Here is a 25,810-nt window from a genome sequence, read left to right on the forward strand (position 1 = left end):
CGCCCCCTGCACCCCCCCCCCGGGATAGGACTTACCTTCGCCGAATGTCCCTCCTGGTGGCTGGTCCGGCCGGCAGTTCGGCGGGTGTTTGAGCAGGGCGGGAGCAGCAGCCGGTCTTTCGACCGGCTACCGCCACCGCCATTCCAATCAAAGAAAAAAAACCAAAAATGCCCCCGTGACAGGCTACGTAAAGATTTACGTAGCCTATCATGGCTAGATTTTTAAAAAACACCGTGATAGGCTACGTAAATGTTTACGTAGCCTATCACGGCTGAGTGGGGGGAAAAAAACAACAACGCGCGTAAGCAAATGGAACATTTTTTCCTCACAACAACAACCCTGTGAGGTAGGTTGGGCTGAGAGTCTGTGACTGGCCCAAAGTCACCCAGTGACCTTCCATGGCCGAGCGGGGACTAGGACCCTGATCTCCTGGCTCCCAGTCCAGCGCTCTAGCCACTACACCGCACTGGCAACAATAGGAGGATGTTGTCACAGCAGGGAGCTAAAGCCATCTAAAGCCTTAAGTAGGTTGACAAGACCTGTACTGTGGTCAGCTCCACCCCTTCTGAGGGAGCTGACTGGACTGTTAAAGGGTCCTCTCCTGATTTTTGTAGCCTGAGACTTCTGCAAGGTGAGGAGATAGTGGTTCTGCCAGGCACTCATCCTCTAGGTCAGAGGACAATGGCCGGGCTGGTAATTCTGGCTGTCCTAGACCTAAGACGCAGTCTGTTCCTCATGCACATCAGAATCTTCTGCTGCACACTAGAAATTTTGAGAGCTGGGGGACATGACAGCATCCTGAGGGGTGAGAGGGTGGTTTTGTCACCTGTGCTGTGCATGCGTGTGCTTGTTATGTGGGGGAGTGGTGGTGAGTGTGTTTTATGTATGTATGTACTGTATATATGTGAGTTTGTTTCTCTGAGCCTTATCTGTAAAATGGGTTTTCAAAAGAGTGCTCTTGTGTTTTGGAGCTCACACCCAGTTCACTGTTATGGGGTTTCAATGGAACTTAAGCATGTCAGGCATTCTCCAGACTGGAGCTTCTGATTATATGAAGTGGCTATTTGTCCCAGCACCTAGACTCTTTCCCACCTTTCCAGCTCCTGTGCATATCATCCTTTCCTTCATTAGCCTGATAAATCTGGTGCAATCGTTAAGCCCCCTTGACTTCTTCTTGAGCTTCTTAGTACCACAGGCAGCTTTAATCTGACTGACTGATAAAAGGTTGATAGATGGCTCTCTCAGTGTAAAACAAAAACAAAAACCCATCCCTTTGGATTCAAATGTTAAGTACTCTCCCATGATAATTCTTCTAAGAATATGGCAAAGACCATTATTTAATATTATCGAGTCTATTCCCTTCTATTAGCTTAATACCTTTATTGTGGTGTCTGAACCGATAAGCTGACTAGCCTTCAGGCTCTGAATGCAGCGGTGTCTTGCAAGACTTAATAAAGGCCTGCTTCGACTGGTAGGCAGGATGCCATCCCATTACTATCTTGCAGGGATAATGATAAATGTCTTGCCACGGTAAGCAGTATTTCATCAAAATTACTCCTCGCTTGGGAGGCACATAGTTCCAATACACAGCTCAAGACACGCAAGCAAGCCCCTGATAATCAGTTTGAGCTGTTTAAAGGTCTTTAATCTATATATTATTAATGAAGGCAGCTTTTAAACATCATGTTTTCTTCATGGCAAGGTAATGCTAAGTCACCCGAAGGTATTCAAGTAGCACTGTGAATTGATTTGTTATAGGAGTAATGTGCTGGATTTTGTTTGGTTCACATTTCGAAGCAAACTGACCTGATCCACACTATCCAGATTAATGTATGGATCGGAACGCAATTATCCTTTGGATTTTGTGCTTCTCTGCACTTTGCAAAGCAGTTCTTGGTTCAAAAAACAGACCCCAATGTGCATAAAAATGCATGTTTCAGGATAAAATACATTTAGGGAGCAATCCTATGGCTGCTAGACAGCGGCTAGATGGCCATAGGATATGCCTTTTTCCGGGAACCGACCTCCCCCTACTTCCACGCTTCCTCTGAGGCAGCGCAGAACAGGATGATCCTCCACTCTCTCAAGAGGAGCATGGCGCAGCTGGAAAGGGGCATGGCTGGGGGTGTTCTGGGGCAGGGAGGGCATAGATGCATGTACAACACATCCAATGTGTCATACAACAGCCTTCTTCCCCACTCCATCCTCCCGCAGCTAGACAGCCGCAATCAGCTGCCTAGCCAAAAAATCAGGACAGGAGAAGCACGGAGGGAACGATCCCCTCCATCCTTCTCCTGCCCTGCTTTGGATAGGTGGTCGCCTCTGAGTTCGGAGGCAGCCGCCTATTATTCTCAATAGGAGTGCACCCTTAGAAATGGTTACTTGGAAAACTGGAAAAGACTTTTACATTGCAGTCCTACACATGATTTCAATGGGGTCTACTCTGAGGTAAGCGTGTATAGGACCGCAGCCTTAGAAATGTATATTTTGTGAGAAAATATTTCAAAAACATGTATTTAAATACATATTTAAATATGATTACTGTGCAGATTTTTTTTACTTGCAGATTAATGCAGCTAATGGACATATGAATGAACATATGCCAAATGGATATGGAAAGTAGAAATAGACTGATCCATCCATCCCTGGCTCCGGGGGCTTTCATTTAATCTTATTATGTGGTTTGCCGGGGAAGACATAACTTCTGATACATGGACTCTAGAGCCCCAGAATCCACTTGGCAGTCCTATAAGGTTGCCTCTCCCACCCACCCTATTTTTTATTAGCTCTTCTCTCATGCCTTTAATAGGTGCATGACACATATATTTAGCAAGTGCAGCTTTTTCTTGGCAGAAAGAACTGATGGGAAAGTTTACATGCATGTCAGGAAGAAAGTGGAGCCTTCTCACCAGCACCCAGTTTTCTATGTGGAAGGAGCTCAGCTGGTGTTTGTTTGGTCTGAACTCTGGAAAGGCAAGTCAGCCCTCACTTACGGCCTGAAATGGTATAGCCTAGGGCTGTGCTGAAAAGTTCTCCCACATTTTTTTGATCATTCTCATTCAACTTGATAGAAGAGAAATAGATAGGGATGTCAGAGAATTTCAGCACGAATCTCGGGGAGGCCGAATGCCAGCGCATTCAGCCCCCCGAAATTGGTGGCGAAACGGTCTGCCCCCCCTGCCCCCCCGGGACAGGACTTACCTTGGGCGAATCCTCCTGGCGGCGGCGGCTCCGGCAGCGGTTCATGATAGGCTACGTAAAGATTTACGTAGCCTATCACGGCTAAATTTTAAAAAACACCGTGATAGGCTACATAAATGTTTACATAGCCTAACACGGCTGAGTAAAAAAAAAAGCGCGTACGCAAATGGCGGCGCCCATGGGCGCTGCCATTTGCATTCCCTATTTTGGCACGTCTTAGTCTACGGAAACATTTACGTAGATGCTACGCTATTTGCATTCCCCTTATTTTCGCCATAGTCAACGTAAATGTTTCCGTAGACTAAGACATGCCAAAATAGGGAATGCAAATGGCGGCGCCCATAGGCCTTTCATGGAAGAAGCCCTCCCAAGATGGCTTACAACAATAAAATACATAAAAACAATTAAAATATTAAAAGTGATAAAAACATAAAAACAATAAAAACAACAATGATATTAACAGCAGCAACAGCAACAATAGCAGTCAAATCAATAGAAGGCCAAGGTAAAATAATATGTTTTCAAGTCCTTCTTAAAAGTCTGCAATGACGGAGCATGGCGGACCTCTGATGGCAGCATGTTTCAAAGGTGTGGGGCCATTGCAGAGAAGGCCCTCTCACGTGTAGTCACCCAACTGACTGCTCTCATGGGTCTCTCTTTCTTGGGTGTCTTGGGCTTACCATACTTAGGAGGTGGCTGAGGGGTGAGCACAAGTGTCCTGTTTTTCATTGTATAATTTAGGGATGGACGAAAGTCCCTTACCTGGTCCCGCAGCTTGCTTCGCGGTGGGGGAGAGGCGCTCCGTTCCTCCCCCCGAAATTCTGGCCGGGGGGGAAGCGCCCCGTCCCTCCCGCCGCAAATCCTGCTGTCCGGCTGGGACGCAAATGGCGGCGGCCATAGCCACCGCTGTTTGCGTCCCTGCAGTCAGCCGTGATAGGCTATGTAAATCCTTACGTAGCCTATCACGACTGACTTTGAAAAAAAAAAAAAAAAGCACGTACACAAATGGCGGCGCCCATGGGCGCCGCCATTTGCATTCCTTATTTGGGCACGTGTAGTCTATGCAAACATTTACGTAGACTATGGCGAAAATAAGGGCAACGCTATTTGCGTTGCCCTTATTTTTGCCGTAGTCTACGTAAATGTTTGCATAGACTACACGTGCCCAAATAAGGGAACGTGTTCCCAAATAAGGGAACGCATTTGCATACGCGCTTTTTTTTTTCAAAGTCAGCCGTGATAGGCTACGTAAGGATTTACATAGCCTATCACAGTGTTTTTTGAAAATCTAGCCATGATAGGCTATGTAAATTTTTACGTAGCCTATCATGTTTGCTTGAGTTTTTTTTTTTTTTTACAGGGAAATGGTGGTGGCGGTGGCGGCCGGTCAGAAGACCGGCCGCCGCCACCGCCGCACCGCCGCCAGGAGCCGCCAGCACCAGGGACATTCGCCAAAGGTAAGTCCCATCCCGGGGGGGGCGGGGGGCGGACCGTTTCTCCACTAATTTCGGGGGGCCGAATGCATTGGCATTCGGCCTCCCGGAGATTCGTGGAGAAATTCTCCACCATCCCTATCATCTCTCTGGCTGCCTGTAGCCTCCTCAGCTTCTTACACTTCAGTTAGATCCCAGTGGAAGACATTGTGAGGTAATTCCTCCCATAGGATTTTTTCAGATCAGGATGTGCTGGCAGCCTGGGAGGCTAGCTGTGCTTAGGTAAGCTCAAAAACACTACAAAAATAAACTATAAAACATTGTGAATGAGGCAGGACAATGGAAGCCTCTTTTATGGGGAGGGGGAGGAGAAAACTTTCAAGTAATTGGAGAACAGATTTTGGCAGAGCACTAACTCCACCCCATCCCTGGAGCTGGACACAACACTGCCCCCACCTGAATTGTGGTGGATGCAAACTGGGGGTTGGCCTGCCAAGATGGTTGATGCTGTTGCAGCATGAAAACCACCAAATCCCTTACCCAAAAAGAAAGAAGCTGTGCTACAAGCCCTGCCAGTGGGGAGCCCTACCTGGGAGAAACGTCTGAGAATTTCTCTTCCTCCTGGAGAAATTAGGTGAAATTGTCTCCTCATTTTCTCTGCCCACAAGCAAGGTGGAGAATTTCAAGAGGCCATTCGCACACAGCTCTAGTATAGACCAGACAACCCTTTACTACCTCCATTTGAATGAGACCTTAGAGCAGGAGTGTCGAACCTCAGGCCCACGGGCCAAATTTGGCCCATCTGGGGTTTCAATCCAGCTCTCTGGGGCTCCCCAAATGGCCATGCCCCCTTCCTCTAGCTCCACCCAATTTCCCCCACTCATGGTAATTTGGTCAGCCTCCCTGGCTTTTGCACAGTTCTTTTTCCCATTCTGAAAGGTTGAAATGCCTCTCCTAAGGTTTAGTTGCTGACAGTAAGAGGTTTAAGCTAAAATATGCTGGTATCTTTTTGATTTTTGGCCCCGACCCTTTTGCTTTTAGCCTCACCCAGCACTGAAATGCAACCCCCACATCGTCCCCTAAAACTGAATTTGGCCCTTGGGCTGAAAGAGGTTTGATGCCTCTACTTTAGAGAAAATCCACTGGAGGATGTGTTTGGGATTACGTGGACAGAATCAACACATCCGGTTTGCACAAGCAAGATGACAAGCATGCCAACCATCATAGGTATGTCTTTTCAGCTGACTGCCTATGTCACATATAAACATCTATGGGTTCAATCCTATGCATGTTTAGACAGAAAAAGGCCTACAATTGTAGGATATTTTTCCTGTCTAAATGTGCATAGGATTGCGCCTTAAAACAACAATAAAATGACAGCACAGTGCAAAGTAAAACTTAATCTATTGTTAAGTTCTGGTCTCTGAATCATTTGAGTTTTACCATTACGATAGGGAAAACTTCTAATATATATTGGGTTCGAATGTTACTGTGTGTGAAGGTCTCAGGTTACACAGAAGCATTCTGAAACAAATCATCAAAGTGTGTGTGTGTGTGTGTGTGTAAGTGGACAATGTGCTTTCACCTTTAAGGCTGACCACCTGCTTACTTGACTTTATTTATTTATTTATTTATTTATTTATTTATTTATTTCATTTCTATACTGCCCAATAGCCGGAGCTCTCTGGGCGGTTCACAAAAATTAATCTTTGCCCATCTTGGCTCTTTATGAGCTGCAGGGAGAGACTTAGGAAGGGGATCAAGGTGGTGGTGAATGCCTCCCTTGAGGAGAGACTGCCATCAGTCCTCAAGGAGGCGGTGGTAAGACCACTGTTAAAGAAGCCCCCCATATACTGGCAAGTCTTTTTTTTTTAATACTTTTTATTCTATTTTTATCTTTATAAATGAAATAAACAGTACCAACAACCTAATCAGTATCTACAGTTTCCCAACAATACAGTATTCTTAGGAGGACACAGCAATAACGAAAAAGAGAAAAAAGAAAACAGAAAACAGAAGGAGAAGAAGAAAGCAAGAAAGAAAATGAAAAAAATATTTTTAATAAAGTTACTTAAAAGGATTACATTTAAACTCCATTGCACACGAAGTTCAAATGCCATTCTACTTAAAAGTTATACCTATAACACTGGCAATATTACAATTCAGTACAGCATAGATAATCAACCTTACATTTCAATATCATATCATCAGTCTTAAAGCAAGGAAGCAGGCCTACAATTCATTTCCAATAACTGTATATTGCCCTTCAGTTAACATATAATAGTAGAGCTTAACAATTTAACCAGCCTAAAATACTTCTAACAAGTCTCATAATAATCATAATAATCATAGTAATAATAATAAAAAAGTGAACTGCAGACCGGAAGGTCGGCAGGTCAGCAGTTCGAGACCCGAGTGCTGCATGACGGAGTGAGCTGCCGTCTTCAGTCCCAGCTCCTGCCAACCTAGCAGTTCGAAAGCAAGAAATTGCAAGTAGATAAATAGGTACCGCCTCAGCGGGAAAGGTAACAGCGTACCGTGCACCTTGGTGTTCAGTCATGCCGGCCACATGACCACAGAAGCGTCTTTGGACAGCGCTGGCTCTTCGGCTTAGAAATGGAGATGAGCACCACACCCTAGAGTCGGACACGACTGGTTGGGGACACCTTTACCTTTTTACTTTTTTTAATAAATTTTATATTGTTGTATAATAATAAAGCTTAAAATCAACCTTACAACAATCACTAATATATTTTTTACTAGATATATAAATGATACGATACGATACTTTATTGCTTAAAGCCATAGGTCACCACAATGTACATTAAAAAGAGAGAGAGAGAGAGAAAACACACAGTACAGTCACATATAAATTCATACATCTAACAGAATCATCCCTAGTAGGCTGTTTGGGCTTTGGCACGTATTTTCCTTGCTGCCAAGGCAAATTTTGCTACCTGGGCAGTGGTGAAAGCATCAGTGCCAGAAAGAAGGACTCATATCTGTTCTAAAGGTGTTCTATTTAGGAGGCTCTGGGAAATAATGGCAAGAAATTTATGCCTAAGATGGCCATAGAGAGGGCATCTTAGTAAGTAATGAGAGACTCAACCTCCCCAGACCCACAGATACAGAGTCTCTGATGGACTGAGGTATTGTCAAATCTTCCCTCCAAGAAGGCAGAAGGCATGCATTGTAGACACAATGCTGTAAATGATTTCCGTAAGTGAGGCACAGTCAGAGTTGTAAAGTAACTCTCCAGACCAAATGACGTCTTATATAATGGGTACCAGCAAGAATAAGGCATTTGTGAGATTGTAACCAAATCCATCCACTTAGAATAAAGATAATTTTTTTCTTTAAGCCTCTGCTTTACTCTATCAGAAGGGAAAGAAGAAAAGGACTTAGTATCAATTCCATAAGCTTGCAACATAGGTTTGGTCAGGTTTACCCAAGACTTTTGGGATGGGGTCTGAAGTTGCTCTTCAAAGCATTTTTTTGGTAGGCGGGAATCGCTCATATGGGTCAACTTGAGCCAATACAAAGTGAGAGCAGCGTAAATAGATGTTTTAACTGAAATCAATCCTACTTCTGCCCTTAGAAGGGCCCCAGGTGTACTCTGGGGGACAGTTAAGAGAGATCTCATAAAAGAGTTCTGAACCACCTCAAAAATAGTGGCATTCGTGTATCCCCATACCTCAGCCCCATACGTCAGTTGTGAAACTACCTTCTTCTGAAATATGTCAACTGCAGGGGCAACCAAACTTCCCCCTTGTGATCGAGAGAACTGAAGGAGAGATTGAGTAGACTGGGATGATTTCAGCTTAATTACATCTAGATGATGTCTCCACAAAAGTTGGGCGTTGAAATTAAGGCCCAAATATCTAAAGTTGTTCATTTGTTCAATGGATTGATTGTCCAAATCCACATATGTATTTTCCTTTTCTTCCCAAATGCTACAATTTTAGTCTTAGCATAGTTAATAGACAAATGCTCTCTTGTGCAAAATGTACTCAACTTTCTCAAGAGCCTTCGCATACCAATTAATGTAGTGGAAATCATTGCAATATCATCTGCATATAGGAGGACTGAGAGTTTAACATCCTGAATAGAAGCTGGGAAGCATTCCAAATCACTCAGTTCTTGTACAATGCTATTAATATAAAAATTAAAAAGAAAACGGGCCAATAAACATCCCTGACACACTCCTTTATCAGTTGGGATGCTTTCTGATAACAATCAATTCGCCCCCAGCCTAACTCTAAAAGTAGTGTCAGAGTGAAGCACTTGGATTAAAAGAAACAGCCTTCTATCAACATTTGTGGCAGATAGCTTTTGCCACAAACGATCTCTATCTACAAGGTCAAAGGCTGAACTAATCCACAAAAGTAACAAACTCTTTTCTATCATGCTGAGAATATTTCTGTATTAGGTGATGGAGAACAAGACACTGGTCTATTGTAGATTTCCCCTTTGCAAACGCGGCCTGTTCTTCAGCTAAAATCAAGTTTTCAGCTGCCCATGACTCTAATTTGTGTAAAAGATATTTAGTATATAATTTTGAAACAACATTAAGCAGACTGATTGGTCTAAAATTATTTGGATCTGCTTTAGAGCCTCTCTTGTGAATAGGAACAACAATGCTCACTTCCCAGCCCTGGGGGATTTTTCCATGCTGGTTTATATAAGTAAACATTTTAGCAAGAATTGGGCACCACCAAGTAGAATTAGATCTAAACAATTCACCAGGAAGCATATCCTCTCCAGGGGCCTTTTTAGGAGGAAGGGAGGCAATCAAATCATGCACTTTATCCCAGGTTACTGGTTCCCAATCAGGGCAGGAAGAGAAAGACAAAAAATCCCTGCCGTGAAGGGGATCAGATGGGGTCCCTTGTCTAAACAAGGCTGAAAAGTGAGCTTGCCACTGTGAGGAAGTAATTTGATTATCAATAGAGCCCTGATGTCTCCTTGTCCCTTTTGTCACTAACATCCAGAATCTAGTTGAATCTCTTTCTAGAATTGCCAGCCCTAGCTCCATCCCGGATTGTCGTACATACTCGTTCTTTTTCTGGCTCAGGAGATTTTTTATACTCTTTGCGCAAGCTGATGTAGACAGTAAAATTTTCTAAGGAGTCTTCTTGCCTCAATCTCCTGATTGCTCCTGCCAGCCTACGTTTCTGGGCAGTGCACCATTTATCAAAGCAGCCTTGATTAGTGTGCAGGCCTGGAAAAGGAGCTTTAGTAGTGACCACAAATGGTCTAAGTTCTTTCACTATTTTCCCATAAGTTCCCAGGGGGTCCAGGGAGGTAAAAAAATTCCTCTCTCAAAGATAACATCTTGGGGGTTGCTAGAAAGAAATTTATTTCTTCTTGCAGCTTCCCATTCCAACACAGTCTTTTTTCTCCCTGGGTTATTAAATTATTTGCAGAAGCGAAAATGAGGGGAACTTTTCCAGTTGGTAACGAAAGACACATCTGAATTGGCATGTGATCCCTCTCTGGTCTAGTAAGGACTTTAAAACTGTTGAAAAATTATAGAGCCGATTGTGGGAGGATCATAAAATCTATCACACTCCTGCCCCTTGGGCCAATATATGTATATAAGTTCGAATCTGGGTCTATATCTGTCCCATTACATATATAGAAGTGAAACTTAACAACAAGAGCAAAGAGGAATTGACCAGCTTTATTAAGCCCCAAATCCTTAGAATTTCTAGTTGGGAGAGAAGCTAGATTGTCTGGAGTAAGTCCCATTTTCTCACCGATTTTACAGTTGTTTTGTCCTATTCTAGCATTCATATCACCTGCTACCAAGATTTTGGGGTCAGCCTGTATTGCAAATAGGGTGGAGAGGGCCCGATCAAGTTCATTCCATATGGAGGTATCTTCATACTTTGAATTCTGTGGGGGAGAATATACATTTACTAAAAAAAAAGGTCAGACCTGAAGGCCAATCCACCTGAAGAATTAAGATGTTACTACTATCACTTACATCAAGCTGTAAAATATTTGGGTTATTATCCACTGAAACCATAGTCACTAGACCACCCCGGGCATGGCCTCTACTATCTGATTTGCTAGCTGGTTGGGTATACACAAGGTATCCTGGAAAAGTGGGAACAGTTGTAGTGGTAGCCCAGGTTTCTTGAATAAAAAGAACTTCAAACTGAGTGCAAAATTTTTTAAAATTCTCATCTATCAGCTTGGAGGCCCATCCTGCAACATTCCAAGAGAGTAATCTAATAGAAATTGCAGTGCCAAGCTGTGGAGAGGAAGATAGTCAGCATGGACCAGCCCTCTTAATGCTGACAGCGGCTTGTTTGTGGAGTCCTGTTGCTTCAGATATAATTCCGCTATCCCTATCTCCACATGGCCTGTCTATTGCTGGGTTCTGAGAGGGTGGAGTTGACCACTGTTCGTATGCAAATTCTAGCCCTATGAAGTGTCCGTCAGCTATGCAGTTCTGTGCTGCATGGTTTGAAGGTCTCTGAAGGTGGGGCGGGACAGCGGCCCTTTTTTCAGAGGCTGTGCAGGAAGGCAGGTTGGTAAATTTATTTCTGCTGTAACTTTTTGAAGTTTGGTTTGATTTAAATTTGATTTTCCTAAAGCGGTGAACTTGAGAGGCTCAATAGCAGAAAGTGGAAAGGAGGATGGTGTCAGGCAGTGCCGCGGCTGTATTGCAATTTACTCATCTGCAGACTTTTTCTCCAAGGAGTTTAAATTAAATGGTTTCAGTAATCCTGTGTGGTTGATATCATCTGACTGTACAGCTGGAACCTGAAGAGGCTTTTGCGAAGGGTCCAAAGCAGGGTGGCCTTCGGCTAATCTTTTCAACAGTTCATGGAGCCTGGTAGTAATTGACTGTTGTTCCATTACTGGCAGGTCATAGAATGTATCAATTAAAGCTTCTTCTTCAGGTATCACAGAAGTAAATGGTTGTTCAATTGGAGAGAATTCTTCACCAGAGTCTATATCATATTGGCTCTAAGTCCAGTGGGCCATACAGAGAGAGTTCTTATTCATATGCCTGGTAAAATCTAACTCTTTGACTCTAAACTCATTATCATCATGATCTAGATTTATTAAATTGTTAGAGTCAAAGTTTATCAGAGTTGACTGTTTTTTGGCAAAGGGGGTCAGAGTCAGGAGGGTCAGGAAATGTGAAATCCTGACATTTCACAGACAATCCTTCAAGCAAAGGTTGGGCCCAGGTGTTTAAAAAATGTCTTTTCACCTGTATCCCAACATTGTCAAAAGCCCCCCTATATGTGAGGATAGAGTGCACAGGGGAGGTTTTAGTGAAGGTTGTTTTTATCCCAAAATTAGGGTAGTCAAAGGACAGATCTACAACATCAACATAATTTTTGTGAACCGCCCAGAGAGCTTCGGCTATTGGGCGGTATAGAAATGAAATAAAGGAGAAAAGAAGAAGAATCCTCTATGTCAAAAATTGACAGAAATGAGTGTGCACATTTCTATACACCCTCAAGCAGTAAATTTAAGTTTTTGTTGTTGTTTATTTGGTCAGTTGCTTCCAACTCTTCGTGACTTCATGGACCAGCCCACGCCAGAGCTTCCTGCCGGCCGTCGCCACCCCCAGCTCCCCCAAGGTCGAGTCCGTCACTTCCAGAATATCACCCAACCATCTTGCCCTTGGTCGGCCCCTCTTCCTTTTGCCTTCCACTTCCCCTAGCATCAGCATCTTCTCCAGAGCTGGGCTGGGCTCTGGATAGGGGCGAATGCTCCTTCCTTGTTCTCCTTGATCTCTCAGCAGCTTTTGATAGCATCAACCACAGTATCCTCCTGGAGGTGCTGGGTATAGGGGACACCATATTATGGTGGTTCAGTTCCTTCCTCTCTGGCAGGTACCAGAGGGTAGCTCTCCGGGAGGAGACTTCAGACCCTTGGCTGCTCACCTGTGGGGTGCCACAGGGTTCTATTCCCTCCCTGATGTTATTAAACATCTATGTGAAGCCACTGGGGGCCATCATCAGGAGGGTTGGGGTGCAGTGTCACCAATATGCGGATGGCACGCAACTCTACCTCTCATTTAGATTCTCATGATGTTTGGCTGTAGAAACCCTGTAAATTTAAGTACAGTATATCATATCCATTTAAAGAGAAAGGATTTAAAAGAGAAGGGGGGAAAATGAGAGAGATCACCAAGTCTTGAACAACTTTCGCCCGGACTCGAATCTACTGTTTGGGGGTAGGGATGGGGGAGAATTTCTCCCCGAAACTTCGGGGGGCCGAGTGCCAACGTGTTCGGCCCCCCGAAGTAGTTTCGGGGAGAAATACTCCGCCCCCCCCCCCAGGATGGGACTTACCTTTCCCGAATGTCCCTCCCGGCGGCAGGTCCCAGCGGCGGTTCGGCAGGTCTTCGACGGGCAGAGGCGGCAGCCGGTCTTTCGACCGGCTGCCGCCGCCGCCGCCATTCCAATAAAAGTAAAACAAAAACAAAAACGCCCCTGTGATAGGCTACGTGACGATTAACGTAGCCTATCAAGGCTAGATTTGCAAAGTCAGCCGTGATAGGCTACGTAAATCGTCATGTAGCCTATCACGGGTGACTTAAAAAAAAAAAAAAAAAAGCATGTACGGCTAATGGCAGCCCCCATAGGGAGCTGCCATTCACGTTCCTTATTTGGTCGCTGTAGTCTACGTAAAGATTTACGTAGACTACGGCGAAAATAAGGGAACACTATTTGCAGCGACCAAATAAGTCACTTATTTACGCTATTTACAGCGACCAAATAAGGAACGTGAATGGCGGCTCCCTATGGGGGCCGCCATTTGCGTACGCGCTTTTTTTTTTTCAAAGTCACCCGTGATAGGCTACGTGACGATTAACGTAGCCTATCAAGGCTGACTTTGCAGATCTAGCCGTGATAGGCTACGTTAATCGTCACGTAGCCTATCACGGGGGCGTTTTTTTTTTTTAACTTTTTATTTCGCAGCCGGGCGAGGCGAGGCGCCTCCTCCCCGGCCTGAATTTCGACCGGGCGAGGCGGGAAGCCTCCCCCCCGGCCTGAATTTTGGCCGGGCGAGGAGGGAAGCCTCCCCCCCCGGCCTGAACTTCAGGGGGAGCAGCGAAGTGCCTCCCCCCCACTGCGAAGCAAGCTGCGAGACCAGGTAAGTGGCTTTCATGCACCCCTATTTGGGGGCAAGGTGATTGAGTGGGTGGTGGCTTTACAGTTGCAGGCACATGCTGATTATCTGGATCCATTTCAATCAGGCTTCAGGCCTGGGCATGGGACAAAAACGGCCTTGGTAGCCTTGGTGGATGATATGGGAAGGGCTCGGGATAGGGGCGAATGCTCCTTCCTTGTTCTCCTTGATCTCTGAGCAGCTTTTGATAGTATCAACCACAGTATCCTCCTGGAGGTGTTGGGTATAGGAGACACCATATTATGGTGGTTCAGTTCCTTCCTCTCTGGCAGGTACCAGAGGGTAGCTCTCCGGGAGGAGACTTCAGACCCTTGGCTGCTCACTTGTGGGGTGCCACAGGGTTCTATTCCCACCCTGATGTTATTTAACATCTATGTGAAGCCACTGGGGCCCATCACCAGGAAGGCTGGGGTGCAGTGTCACCAATATGCGGATGGCACGCAACTCTACCTCTCATTTAGATTCTCGCGAAGTTTGGCTGTAGAAACCCTGTCCAAGTGTCTGGAGTCAGTGAATGGCTGGATGGAAAGGACTAAGCTGAAACTGAACTAGGGATGTTAGAGAATTCTGCCATGGGTCCCGGGGGGGGGCGAATTCCAGTGAATTCGGCCCCCTGGAATCCATGGTGGAACGGAGCCCCCCACCCCCCCACCCCGTGAAAGCCCCACAAAACGGAGCCTACCTGGCTGTGGCTCCAGCTCCGGCTCCAGCTGCTGCCGGGCTGCTGCGGCCTCAAATGGCTAACAATCTGCTCCCTAACCCTAACTCCCTAACCATCTGCTCCCATCAGTAGTTCATGCCCTGGTCTCCTCTCGCCTAGATTATTGTAACATGCTCTATTTGGGGTTACCCTGGAAGACGGTTTGAAAGTTGAAGTTGGTGCAGAACGCAGTGGCCCGCCTAATTAAAGGCAGCCATCGGCGAGGCCACATCCCTCCAGTGCTGAAGGAGTTGCACTGGTTACCAGCTGTTTTCTGGGCCCAGTTCAAGGTGTTGGCATTGACCTTTAAAACCCTACATGGTTCCCACCTAGACTATCTTAAGGAGCATCTCCAACAACACCAGGGATGCCACTCAATGAGATTGGCCTCAGATGGCCTTCTGTCTGTCCCATCAGCCAGAACAGCTAGGCTGGTGAGGACTAGGGAGAGGGCCTTCTCTGGGGTGGCCCTCATTCTGTGGAATTCCCTCCCTAGTGACTTCTGCCATGCCCCATCTTTGATGAGCTTCTGCCGGGCTTTGAAAACCTGGCTGTTCAGGTGGGCATTTGGGGTGGGTTAGGGTTTTTTAGAGCAGTGTTGTTTTGTTATGTTGTTATGTTCAGTTGCTTATGTAAATTTGTTGTATTTCGTGATGTTATTAGTATTGTACGCCACCTAGAGTGGCCAGGTAGCCAGCCAGATGGGCGGCTAATGAATCTAATAAACAAACAAACAAACAAACATATACATATACATATATATATATATATATATATACACCAGTAAAAATTTCTAAAACATTCCCCACCACCACCGCAAAAAGCTGGTTTTTATGCAATTCCAGAGCTAGCCAACAGAGGGTGCCCAACTCTTTTCCACATGCACCCATCATATGAATCCAACCAACTCTCTATTAAATTCACAATTAATGGGCCAAATTCACTGCTACTTTGCAGTTCAGCCTTGGTCATTTGCTCTCCTGCAGGAAATGCATCAGAAACAAGCATCTGGCAGTGTGATCTGCTCTTTTGGGATGGCTAAGTGTGTGCCTAGGGATACTTTTGGGGTCCAAGATGGGGGTGGAGTCCTACGGACTCCCCCCTGCTCAGCCTCCCAGACCCTGTTCACCAAGCCACCACTGCTTACTGGACCCACTTGCCGAATGCTTGCATAGTCCTGGAGCACCTTGTGGCTGCCCGTCCCCATAGCGAGCCACCATATTGTGTAAAAATGGTGCTTGGGGTTTTCCAGATATGCAATGCTATGTGAATGGCAGCCATAAAGGGGCCATTTATGCAACATTGCAGGCATGAATGGTCCGTTTACGCCTGTAATGTTGCATTAATGGCCCCTTTATGGCTGCTCATCGGGTGCACCAGCAGGGGTGAGCGGTGGCGGCTGCTTGGCAAGCGCCTGGTGAAACCAGAGAGAGGTGAGTTCATCCATCCCTTTGGGTGCCCTGATGGGACTCTAACCTGGATGCTTCTGATCCCACACAATTGTTAAGGTATCCGCAGATGCAGTGGCTGGATTATTTCAGAGGGAATACACCCAAATTTAGGACTATCGTTAATACAGGGTGTCAGCCCAAGGCGTTTTGCTGCCTGAAGTGGAGCCTAAACACTCTCCTGTCTAAAGCCAACACTTTGCTGTACCATTCAGACACCAATTCTTCCCCGCATCTATTCCCCACTCACTCATTCTATGGTACCCCCTGAATGATTCACCTTCTTGCATGGCAGGACCCGCCCTGCAGGCCACAATTATGCTATGCTATGGGCCGACCCTACCATTGGACAGAGTGAGATGAGTGCCTCAGGCAGCAGATGCTAGGAGGTGGGGAGTGGCAGCGAGATGTTGGAGGGCAGAGCTGGGTGTGCCATGTGGCCTGGCCTGCACCACATAAACTCCCAGATGCCGTGGAAGACATGGGCCTGTTGCCAGTGTAGAAGTAAGATTCGACTACCAGCTTCTGGTCAGCTTCTATATATGGGACAGGGGCATTGCAAAACTTCTATAGCCCAGTATAGATACCAATGATCATAATACGTAAGTAGGGAATACTTGAGGACTGCTTATAGATCTTTTTAACCTGGTTTGTAATATTTTAGTAAAACCTTGTTTTTAATTTTATATTAGAATTGTTGTAATATTTCACACACACTCACACACACTCCTATAACCTATACTGTTTGACGGCTTTTTTGTGTGGTTTAGGTCTGTACCTTTTTCCTGTGAGTACAGCTTCTATCTATGCAATGGGAGGGGCTACCATCTTGTCCTTTGCCTCAGGAAGCAAAATGTCTTGGGACAGCCCTGACTATGCTACTTCTTTAAAAGTGTGTTTTCATTAGGGATGTACAGATTTTATTCATTCCATCTATGTTTCATGTTTTCTCAGGCAGCTTTCGTTCTACCATTTGCTCATTGATGGATTCGGATTTTTCTCAGTTTCCCAAACTTGCAATCATGAGCACTTGTGAAAATGTGCATTTGTGCAAATGTGCATTTCTGAAAATGAGCAAATCCCCCCAATGCAGTTTCATGTGCTTTTCTGAAAATGTGCAAATCCCCCCCCCCCCATGCACAGTTTCATGCTTTGGGCTATGGGGTTGTTATTCTAAAAAAAACTTGTATTTTTCCTATGACTAAATAGCGCAAAATTCCAGAAAGTAAAAAACCAGTCTGCAAGTCTGCAGAATCCATGCAACTCAGGAAAAGCTAGTCTGCTGTAGAATCCATGGGGTGGATCCATAGAAATATGAACTCATTTGAATCCGGTGCGCATTGCTCCAACATCCCTAGTTTGCATAGTTTCCTGCAGGGCTCGCTCCAGATTTACTGAGCTATCCATTGAATTGCAATGGAACCCTGATAATGGTTCTCCTCCTGCCCACCCCCATGGGCTTACCTGCTGCTGAGTGTGCCAGTGGCAGAAGTGCAACAATTTGTGTCTGTGTGTGTGAGCCGCCTTCCTTTTTAATTACACAGTGCCTCAGGGTGACAATACATCGGGAGCCCTGTGCATTACAAACATGGTGGGCCCAGTAAAGGAAATATGGCCCTGGTGAATGCCCAGAGATGCTGAGCACTGATGCCGACCCTGCTCTCTTGCGCCAATTTTTTTTTATGCCATAATAACAATCGATGTCACCGTAGTGATGCCACATCAACAACTTGTGCATATTTGTTTTCTTCTTCCTGTTTTTTTTAATTAGAGCTCACCTGAACAATATCACCCAACATTTGCAAATGTAATCAGTCTGCACAGTGCACGCTGCTTCTTGGCTGTACAGATCTGCAGCCAAAGTAAATAAATTCAAAATCTTTATTTGCTAACATGGACTTTGTTGCATTGTTGTGCAGGGCTCATGTTCCAAAAGAGCTAAGGTGCAGATATCATGTCCTCACCATGGGGGAAAAATGAATGAAAAGAATAATATAAAACACAAATAACAATTAAAGAAAAAACAACAACCAATGTCATGCGAACTTCCTGAATTTGATGGTGCATAAAAATGACTGGTGAGTCTTTTCCTCTTACATTTGCTTATTTCTGAGTTGGATTGTGCCCTACTACCTTGAAGATGAGGATAAGTAATATAGATATTTTAAAATGAAAGTCTATAAAGTATTACTAGTTGCTTGGGCTTCCTAATGACTGGGAAGTAGGCAAATATTAGTTCTCCTTGTACAACATTTCTTGCACAGGAGAGCCAAGATTTGGCTCAAAGGTGCTGAGGAAAAAACATTCAAGCTCATGATTTCCACCCTTCTCAGGAAAGGTTATACTGATCTCCCTCAGAGAAGAAGAGTGCAAGGTCCAAATGCTTATGTGAGGGGAAAAAACCTTTCTGCTGTTTATCAACCCAAGTGTCCAAGCACATATTTAGGGCATGCCAAAGAATAGTAGGGTTGGAAGGGGCCTATAAGACTGTCAAGTCCATTATGTCCTCTAGAATCTGGAATAAACTTTATTCTAGCAGCAGATTCCTGTCTGTCCTAATGGATTTGTACGTTGGAAGGGTCTGGTAATTATGGCTGTGCACAGAAAAAAATATTCATCACTGAACCTGCCTCGTTGGCTTGGATAGAAGGCTAGCTCACTTCAGAGGCTCATTCAGGCTTCACCTCAGATCCTTGTTTTCTGAGGGCAGCATCCAATGGGGTGCTTATGCCCCTGCCGATTCCCAGGACACAAGATGGAACACACTTCGAAGGGGGAATTTGGAGAACTTTAGCAAACTCGAGTTTTGCTTGTATGCACATTAGGGATGTTAGAGAATTCCACCACAGATCCCAGGGGGGCTGAATTCCACTGAATTCGGCCCCCCGGAATCCATGGCAGAAAGGAGCAACCCACCCCACCACCCCGCGAAAGCCCCCCGGAACGGAGTCTACCTAGCGGTGGCTCCGGCTGCAGCTGTGGCTCCGGCGGTGGCTCCAGCAGCGGTGGCTCCAGCTGCTGCCGGGCTGCTGCAGATGCAAATGGCGTCCTGAGTAGGGGACGCCATTTGCATCCCTATGGTAGCCTGTGATAGGCTACGTAAATGTTTACGTAGCCTATCACGGCTAAAGCAGGGACACAAATGGCATAGGGGAGCTGGCCAGGGAGGATTCTGGGGGGGAGGAATGGATCGCCTCCCCCCCCCATTGAGGATTTCGGGGGGAGGGACAGAGTGCCTCCCCCCAACCGCAGATGTCCCTGGACAAAACCAGGTAAGTGTCTCGTACATCCCTAATGCACATCCCCAGATGCTGCTGTTCACCTTTGGCATCTGGAGCAGCCAGGGTGCAGTCTATGCATACCAGTTCCTCACAGAGCACTTGTGGGTGTCTAAGTTGGAATAAATATGGGCCTACAGCCAGTGGAGTCATGGTAAATTTTGAAGTGCAAGTATAACCCACTGGTATATTTTTCTTTAAGAATTCTGAGTGGGAGTATACCTGCATATGCTCAGTAAAGGAGTGAGATAGGGAGTGGCCACCATTTTAGGCAGTTACCAAATTGCAGCGTGGAAGAAGCTTGCTTTCTCCTCTCTGTAGAACCCTGAACCCTTGAGACAGGGCTGTTTAACAAGTTGTTTGTGTGTTGCTGGATCCTGATGCATTTTGAGAAGATCGTTGCGGAGCTGGAGTGAACTGAGAAGAGACTGTTTTCTTTCTTTGGCCAGCAGAAAAATCAAGCTTCAAGGAGAAGTTTTATTTATATATTTTTTTTTGCTGTGGACTCAAGCTAACAGAGAGAACTCTGGGATGGCTGTGCTCTGTTTTATTGTTTTTAGTGATAAGTGTGTTGCTTTGCATGTAAAATTATTACATGTGCATTATTATTGTTTTTAATTTAAAAATTAAAATGATATATGTTATTTGTCTCTGTACAAGGTCTTTCCTGTGAGGCCTTTTAGAGACCCTGAAGAAAAACTTTACACATAGGGATGTAAGAACTCGCCCTAGCTCAGTTTCTCCAGGCACTCGCCAAAGCAGTGCCCCTGCTCGCACCCCCACCCAGACCCGTGCTCGGGCCACCCACGAGCTTGGCGAGTTCCCCGGGCTCACCATGATCCTGTTCGGTGAGCGCCTGCCATTTTCACGCCTTTGATTTCTACGTAAAACAGGAAGTTTTTAAAAATGCGCATATTTAAATATGTGCAGTTTGGACCTGGGAAAGCTAAATAAGCACAATATTAGAGGAATAATCCCTCTCATTTTGCACTTATTTAGCTTTCCAGCCCCAAACTATGCATATATGCACATTTTTTTAACTTCCTGTTTTACGTAGAGATCAAAGGCATGAAAATGGCGGACGCTCACCGAACGGGATCGCGGTGAGTCCTAGAGAGCGCAAGCGGGCAGAAGCGGGGGGCGAACAGGGAGTGTCTCGGCAAGCGCAATCTGAGGGTCATGAGCAGGGGGAGCCCGACGAATTCCCAGACCCAGTCGGGCGCCTGCGACATCCAGCACCCATCATGGCAGTCCCCATAGCCACACTGCAGGCATATATAGATGTCTTGTGTATTATTAGGGATGGATGGACTCACCCGCTGAGCCACTGCTGCCACTCACCCCTGCTCACATGCTGCACGAGCTTTTTCATGGCCCGACGACTGCCTGATACAACTTGGCCTCCTCGCAAGCCACCACTGTACACTACTGGCAGCTGCAAAGGGCTCATTCATGCAACATTACAGGTGTGGATGCTCCATTCATGCCTGCAATGTTGCGTAAATGGGCGTTTCACGGGTGCCAATGATGCAACATTACCTACTCGGAAGTGCCTGAGCTGCCATTGTTGCACACAATGGGGGCTCGCAAGGGAGAACAGGGCAGCTGCTGGGCACTCGCTGAGTTGTGGGGTGCTCACCGAGCAGGTCAGTGAGCGGGGTCCAGGTGGCATGGGCGAGGGGGGGTCCATTGGACTCCACACACTCCTGCACGGACTCTCGCAACATCCCTATGTATTATATATGTGTTTTGTAAAGCAAAAGGGTCTTAATTACCCATTCAAGTCCAAGCCACCCCAAATACCTTGCATAGTTGCATTATAGCAGGGATGGCTCACAACAATATATTGTTGTGGGGAAAACCAGTTTCCTCTGTGCTACTGTGAGGACTGCAGCTAAGCTCAGAGGGAACAGAGAAGCCTGAGGGGGGCAGGCAGATGATGTCATAGTTCCTGCTAATCAAAAAGTCCCAGCTCTTCAACCCTGTGAAGCTGGGCTCCATCACACCACTGCCTGCAGCCCATACCACCAGAAAACAAGATACTAACATGTGTAGATTGTTATTCTTTGCAAATATCAAAAGTTGGGTAATTATGTTTTTGTCAGATCCAACAGCCTTTGTAGACCAAGAAATAAGATTATTCCAGGAGAAGAGCGGGTGAGGGGGTGTCAAATTATGGAGGGTATATCCTAGGGTAGATAGTTTGCCATAATTTCAAAAACATGGAATGGGAAAAGGAGAAGAGGAAGCACCCATTATGGGAGAAGGGAAGGACCTTGTGGCTTCTAGAAGGCAGTGCTTGCATTGCTAGCTGCAGAGAAGTGAGCCAGGGCAACACCCGGCAAGTGCTGATGACATCATTAGCCTGTATTATCCTCCCCCGAGCAGAGCATTCACCACTAGCACACATTGGCATAGCCCAAACCCTTTTCAAATGATGTAGTTAATGGGGAACTCTTCACAGGGCAGGGGGCTAGATTGTGGCAGTGAGCTCCGTCCCCAACCTACTTATATATGTTCATGCTTCTAAAGAAATCATACAATGATGTTGATACTTCTCCATATGATCAGAAGGCCTGCTTTAATGGGGTCCCAACACATGTACACATAAGACAAGAAGAAAAGCCCCTATTGGATCAGACCAAGGTCCAGCATCCTGTTCTCCACATTGGCCAATCAGATGCCTATGAGAAGCTCGCAAGAAGGACACAAGTGCGATAGTCCTCTCATGGCTATTCCCCAGCAACTTGGTATTCAGAGTCATGTTGCGTCTGATGCTGGAGGTAATGTATAGCCTTTATGATGGCTAGTACCAAACTCTGCAACTTTATTCTGACCCAGAATTACTTCAGATTTGGATTTGAATGAGACCAAAGGCCTATGTAGTCTGGCATTGTGTTCCCATAGTGGCCAATTGGGAAGCCCGCAAGCAGGACGTGAGAGCAACAGCCCACCGAAGCTGTTGGTCGCCAGCAATTTTTATTCAGCCAGCAAAGCACTGGCTGGGGCATGCTGGGAGTTGTAGGCTTTTTCTCTGTCTAAACATGCATAGGAGTGCGCCCTTACTGAATTAGCGAGACTGCATTTTCATTCAGTAATTTGCCAAACAGCAGCAGAGAGAGACCAAACACGGAGTTTTAAAAACATGATAGATACACCAGCCTCTAAATTGGTTGTTTTCAAACCTGATATTCCATGACGGAGCAACTTTGTGGTGTTATGGGCAATCGAAGTTCTTATATCCGCCTCAGCACATTAAAGATGTGATGATAGCTGCAACATGCTTAAGAAAGCTTTTTGCATAGTAATTGCTATACATTCCTTGCAAAAGTTATAAAATACTAATTGCTTTAGAGTTAATTTTGTTCTGATTCATATATTTCTTAATTAGGATTTTACACAAGAGCAGATGGCTGTCTTCATTAAATCATGATATATTCCACCCAAATGGAAGCAGCTGGATTTTTGAATACACTGTAATTTATTTTGTGCATGTCAGAGAGAGAGAGAGCTGCTATGGAGTCCCCAAGGGTAAAAATTAGTTTGCCCTTTTTAGTGTTCCATAGCTGCTCTGGATGCCATTTTGTTTTTTTGGGTTGTTGTTTTTTTTTAATACATTTCCCTTGCTTTCGGCACCCATGAGGGGCAGCCCGTTGGTGTGGGTGGCCCAAGGCAGGGATCTGTGGGGGGAGAAATGGTTCCTGGACCTCCCAGAGTTGCCCACCCCTGTTTTAGAGTGTTGAACTATGGCTGGGAAGATTTGAGTTCAAATCCTCACTTAGCCATAAAGCTGACTGGGCGGCCTTCAACTAGTAATTATATCTCAGCCTAGCCTAACCTCACAGGATTGTTATGAGAATAACCGGGGGTGGAGAAAAGAGAGATCCTTCTACAACACCTTGAACTCCTTGGAGAAAGGGTGGGATAAAAATATAGTGAATAAATGTCAGAATAATATTCTGAGGTACTGTGACATGAAGGAGAGACTCACCTCCCTTTTCCTTCCACTGGCCCTTGATCAAGTTCTAGTTTTAGATTTTGAACACTGGACATTATCCTGCTGTTTCCTTTAGTGTCCAATGGATGACATGGATTTTTCCTTTCATTTATCAGGGTAATTCCATCTTCTCAGAGAGAGAGAGAGATTCTCTGTTGCTCACTCAGGCCTCTACTTTCAAGCAAATGCTTCAAATGTTGTCCATCGGGGATGATTCTAAAGTGTGTTTCTTCTGTCTGATGTTATGAACTTTTATACAACATAGCAGAAGGCTTTTAAGAACTGAAGTCTCCCAGAAAAGTTTGCCGAATGTATTGTGTTAAAGCCTAAATGTGATCATGTGTTGGGTAGGGATGCCAAAGGCATTCAATCATTGCAAATTCCTATATAAACCTACATGATTCGCACCCCCTCAACTAATTTGTGGATTGGAATTTATTTATTTACTCACAATATTTATATACTGCTCCACATCAAAGATTTTGGAACAGCAAGATAAAAGAATAAAATGCCATAATGAAAATAATTATAACATTTTAAAAGAACAGATTCTGAGCATAATAAACCACGGCTGGTCACTCAGGGAAAGCCTCTCAGAATAACAACGTCTTCAGGAGGTGCTGAAAGCAACACAACATTGGCGCCTGCCTGACTTCCAAAGGCAGGGAGTTCCACAGGAAGGGGGTTACTATGCTGAAGGCTCTCTTCTTGGTGGACTCCAACCGGGCCATAGGTCCATGTGGAACCACCAGCAGCAAGCCCTCCAATGACCTCAGTGACTGGGCAGGTTGGTAAGGGAGAAGGCGCTCTCTCAAGTATCCTGGTCCCAAGTTGTTTAGGGCTTTGTACACTAGTACTAATACCTTAAACCTGGCCCGGTAGCAAATAGGCAGCCAGAATATAGCTATCCATCAGATTCCTCATTTCTGCAAATGTTTGACACAGTCCTTGGCTCAAAAAAATCCCACAAATACATCTCAAACTGCATATTTTGAAAGAAAATACATTGAGAAATGCATAATTTAAGAGAAAATGAGGTTAGAAATGTAAATTTGAAGATAAAATAAGTTTAGAAATGCATATGTTGAGAGAAGATATATTTAAATACAGATTCTGTGAGGATTTTTTTTTTAAAAAAATCAGTGATGAGGGATGAAGCAGAAATGTGTTCTGTTTGCATTTTAATGCAAATGTACTTACTTTCACACTTCCGAACCACTACGTGAACTAAAACTCAGCTAGTCTTCGAAACATCAAAGTTATCTCAGTCACACTTCTCTGAAGTTTGCAATGGAGTTCTCCAAGAAAAAATGCATACAAAAATGCACATGTTAAGGAAAATAATGTGACAAAATGGATTATATTTGGAAAATTGCTTGAAGAACTGTGTATATTAATCCAAAAGGCAAACAAAAATGCTTGCATTGGGAGAAATGTGCACAAAAATGCTTATGAATTTGGGCACGGTCCAAAGGCACATGAGATAGCCAACTTGCTATACCTAAGTAGGTCTGGGTCTGGTCAATGCTTGGAGGGGAGACCACCTGGGAATCCCATCTAGCCACCTTGAGTTCCACAATGGAAGAACGGTGGCATATAAATGTAAAAATACATAAATAAATGTGGGTAGCTGGTTGGCCACTGTGTGAACAGAATGCTGGACTAGATGGGCCCTTGGTCTGATCCAGCATAGCCTTTCTTATGTTCTTATGGTTCTATTTCTGTTGAAACATGGTGAACATCTAAACCACCTTTGGTAAACCACATTCGAGTCACAGCAAGCAAATTGGTGGCCATCACAAGATGTAGTGATGGCCACCAATTTAGATGGCTTTAAAAGGGGGTTGCACAACTTCATGGAGGGAAAGGCTATCCATGGCTACTAGTCTTGATGGCTATGTGCTACCTCTAGTATCATGATTATGTATATCAGTTGCTGGGGAACATGAGCGGGAAGGTGTCATTGCACTCATGTCCTATTTTGAGCTTCCTGCAGGCAGCTGATTGTCCACTGTGTGAACAGAATGCTGATCTAGATGGACCATTCATCTATGTGAACATTTTTTTAAAAAAAATTCAAAATTCCATGTTGCTATAATAACCAGGGGAAGCAGAACTCTCTTGTTACCACCACATGACCTGTTGACCTGCAGACTCCTCCTGCCCCCCTACATCTGGGACTACCCTTTCTCCCTTCCTCATTACACACACACACACACTGCCTTTCTAACATCTTGCCTGAAGAAGAGAACTGGGAATACTGAAATCTTGCACAGTTATTGGGGTTTTTCGCGGGGTGGTGGTGGTGATCTTTTTGGTTGGCCTAATAAAGGTATTAAAGAATTATAGATTTTGGCATCAACGTGGCGACCTTATGCCCTACCCCCACGTCTGGCTTGCCTGGCTGGGGTGGGGAGCGTTGCGGGCAGGTGGGGGGAGTGGATGTGGCAGGCCACCATTGGCAAAACCCCCATGGCACCACTGGGAAGGGGAGGGGTCGGAGAGGTGTTTTTACTCTCCGTGCCCCTCCCAACTGCCTCTCACTCGCGCGACTCCCTCCTGCCCTCCCTTAAGCAGTTCGGGTTCTA

At 45.3% G+C, this 25,810-nt stretch overlaps 1 long non-coding RNA gene across 2 annotated transcripts; it reads left to right on the forward strand.

Annotated features, from left to right (window-relative positions):
* The first annotated feature begins 11,022 nt into the window (after nucleotides 1–11,022).
* On the forward strand, nucleotides 11,023–25,162 carry LOC146357061 (uncharacterized). Of its 2 annotated transcripts, none has more exons than XR_014788484.1 (4): nucleotides 11,023–12,241; nucleotides 17,867–18,025; nucleotides 21,797–22,008; nucleotides 23,339–25,162. It is a non-coding gene; the product is annotated as an uncharacterized LOC146357061 (long non-coding RNA). The 2 variants fall into 2 exon arrangements; XR_014788483.1 differs by having other exon boundaries at nucleotides 11,023–11,172.
* Nucleotides 25,163–25,810: the final 648 nt, after the last annotated feature.

This window comes from Heloderma suspectum, chromosome 1 (assembly GCF_057233095.1).
Source record: "Heloderma suspectum isolate Gila_16-S chromosome 1, 16-S_ref, whole genome shotgun sequence".
NCBI lineage: Eukaryota > Metazoa > Chordata > Lepidosauria > Squamata > Helodermatidae > Heloderma > Heloderma suspectum.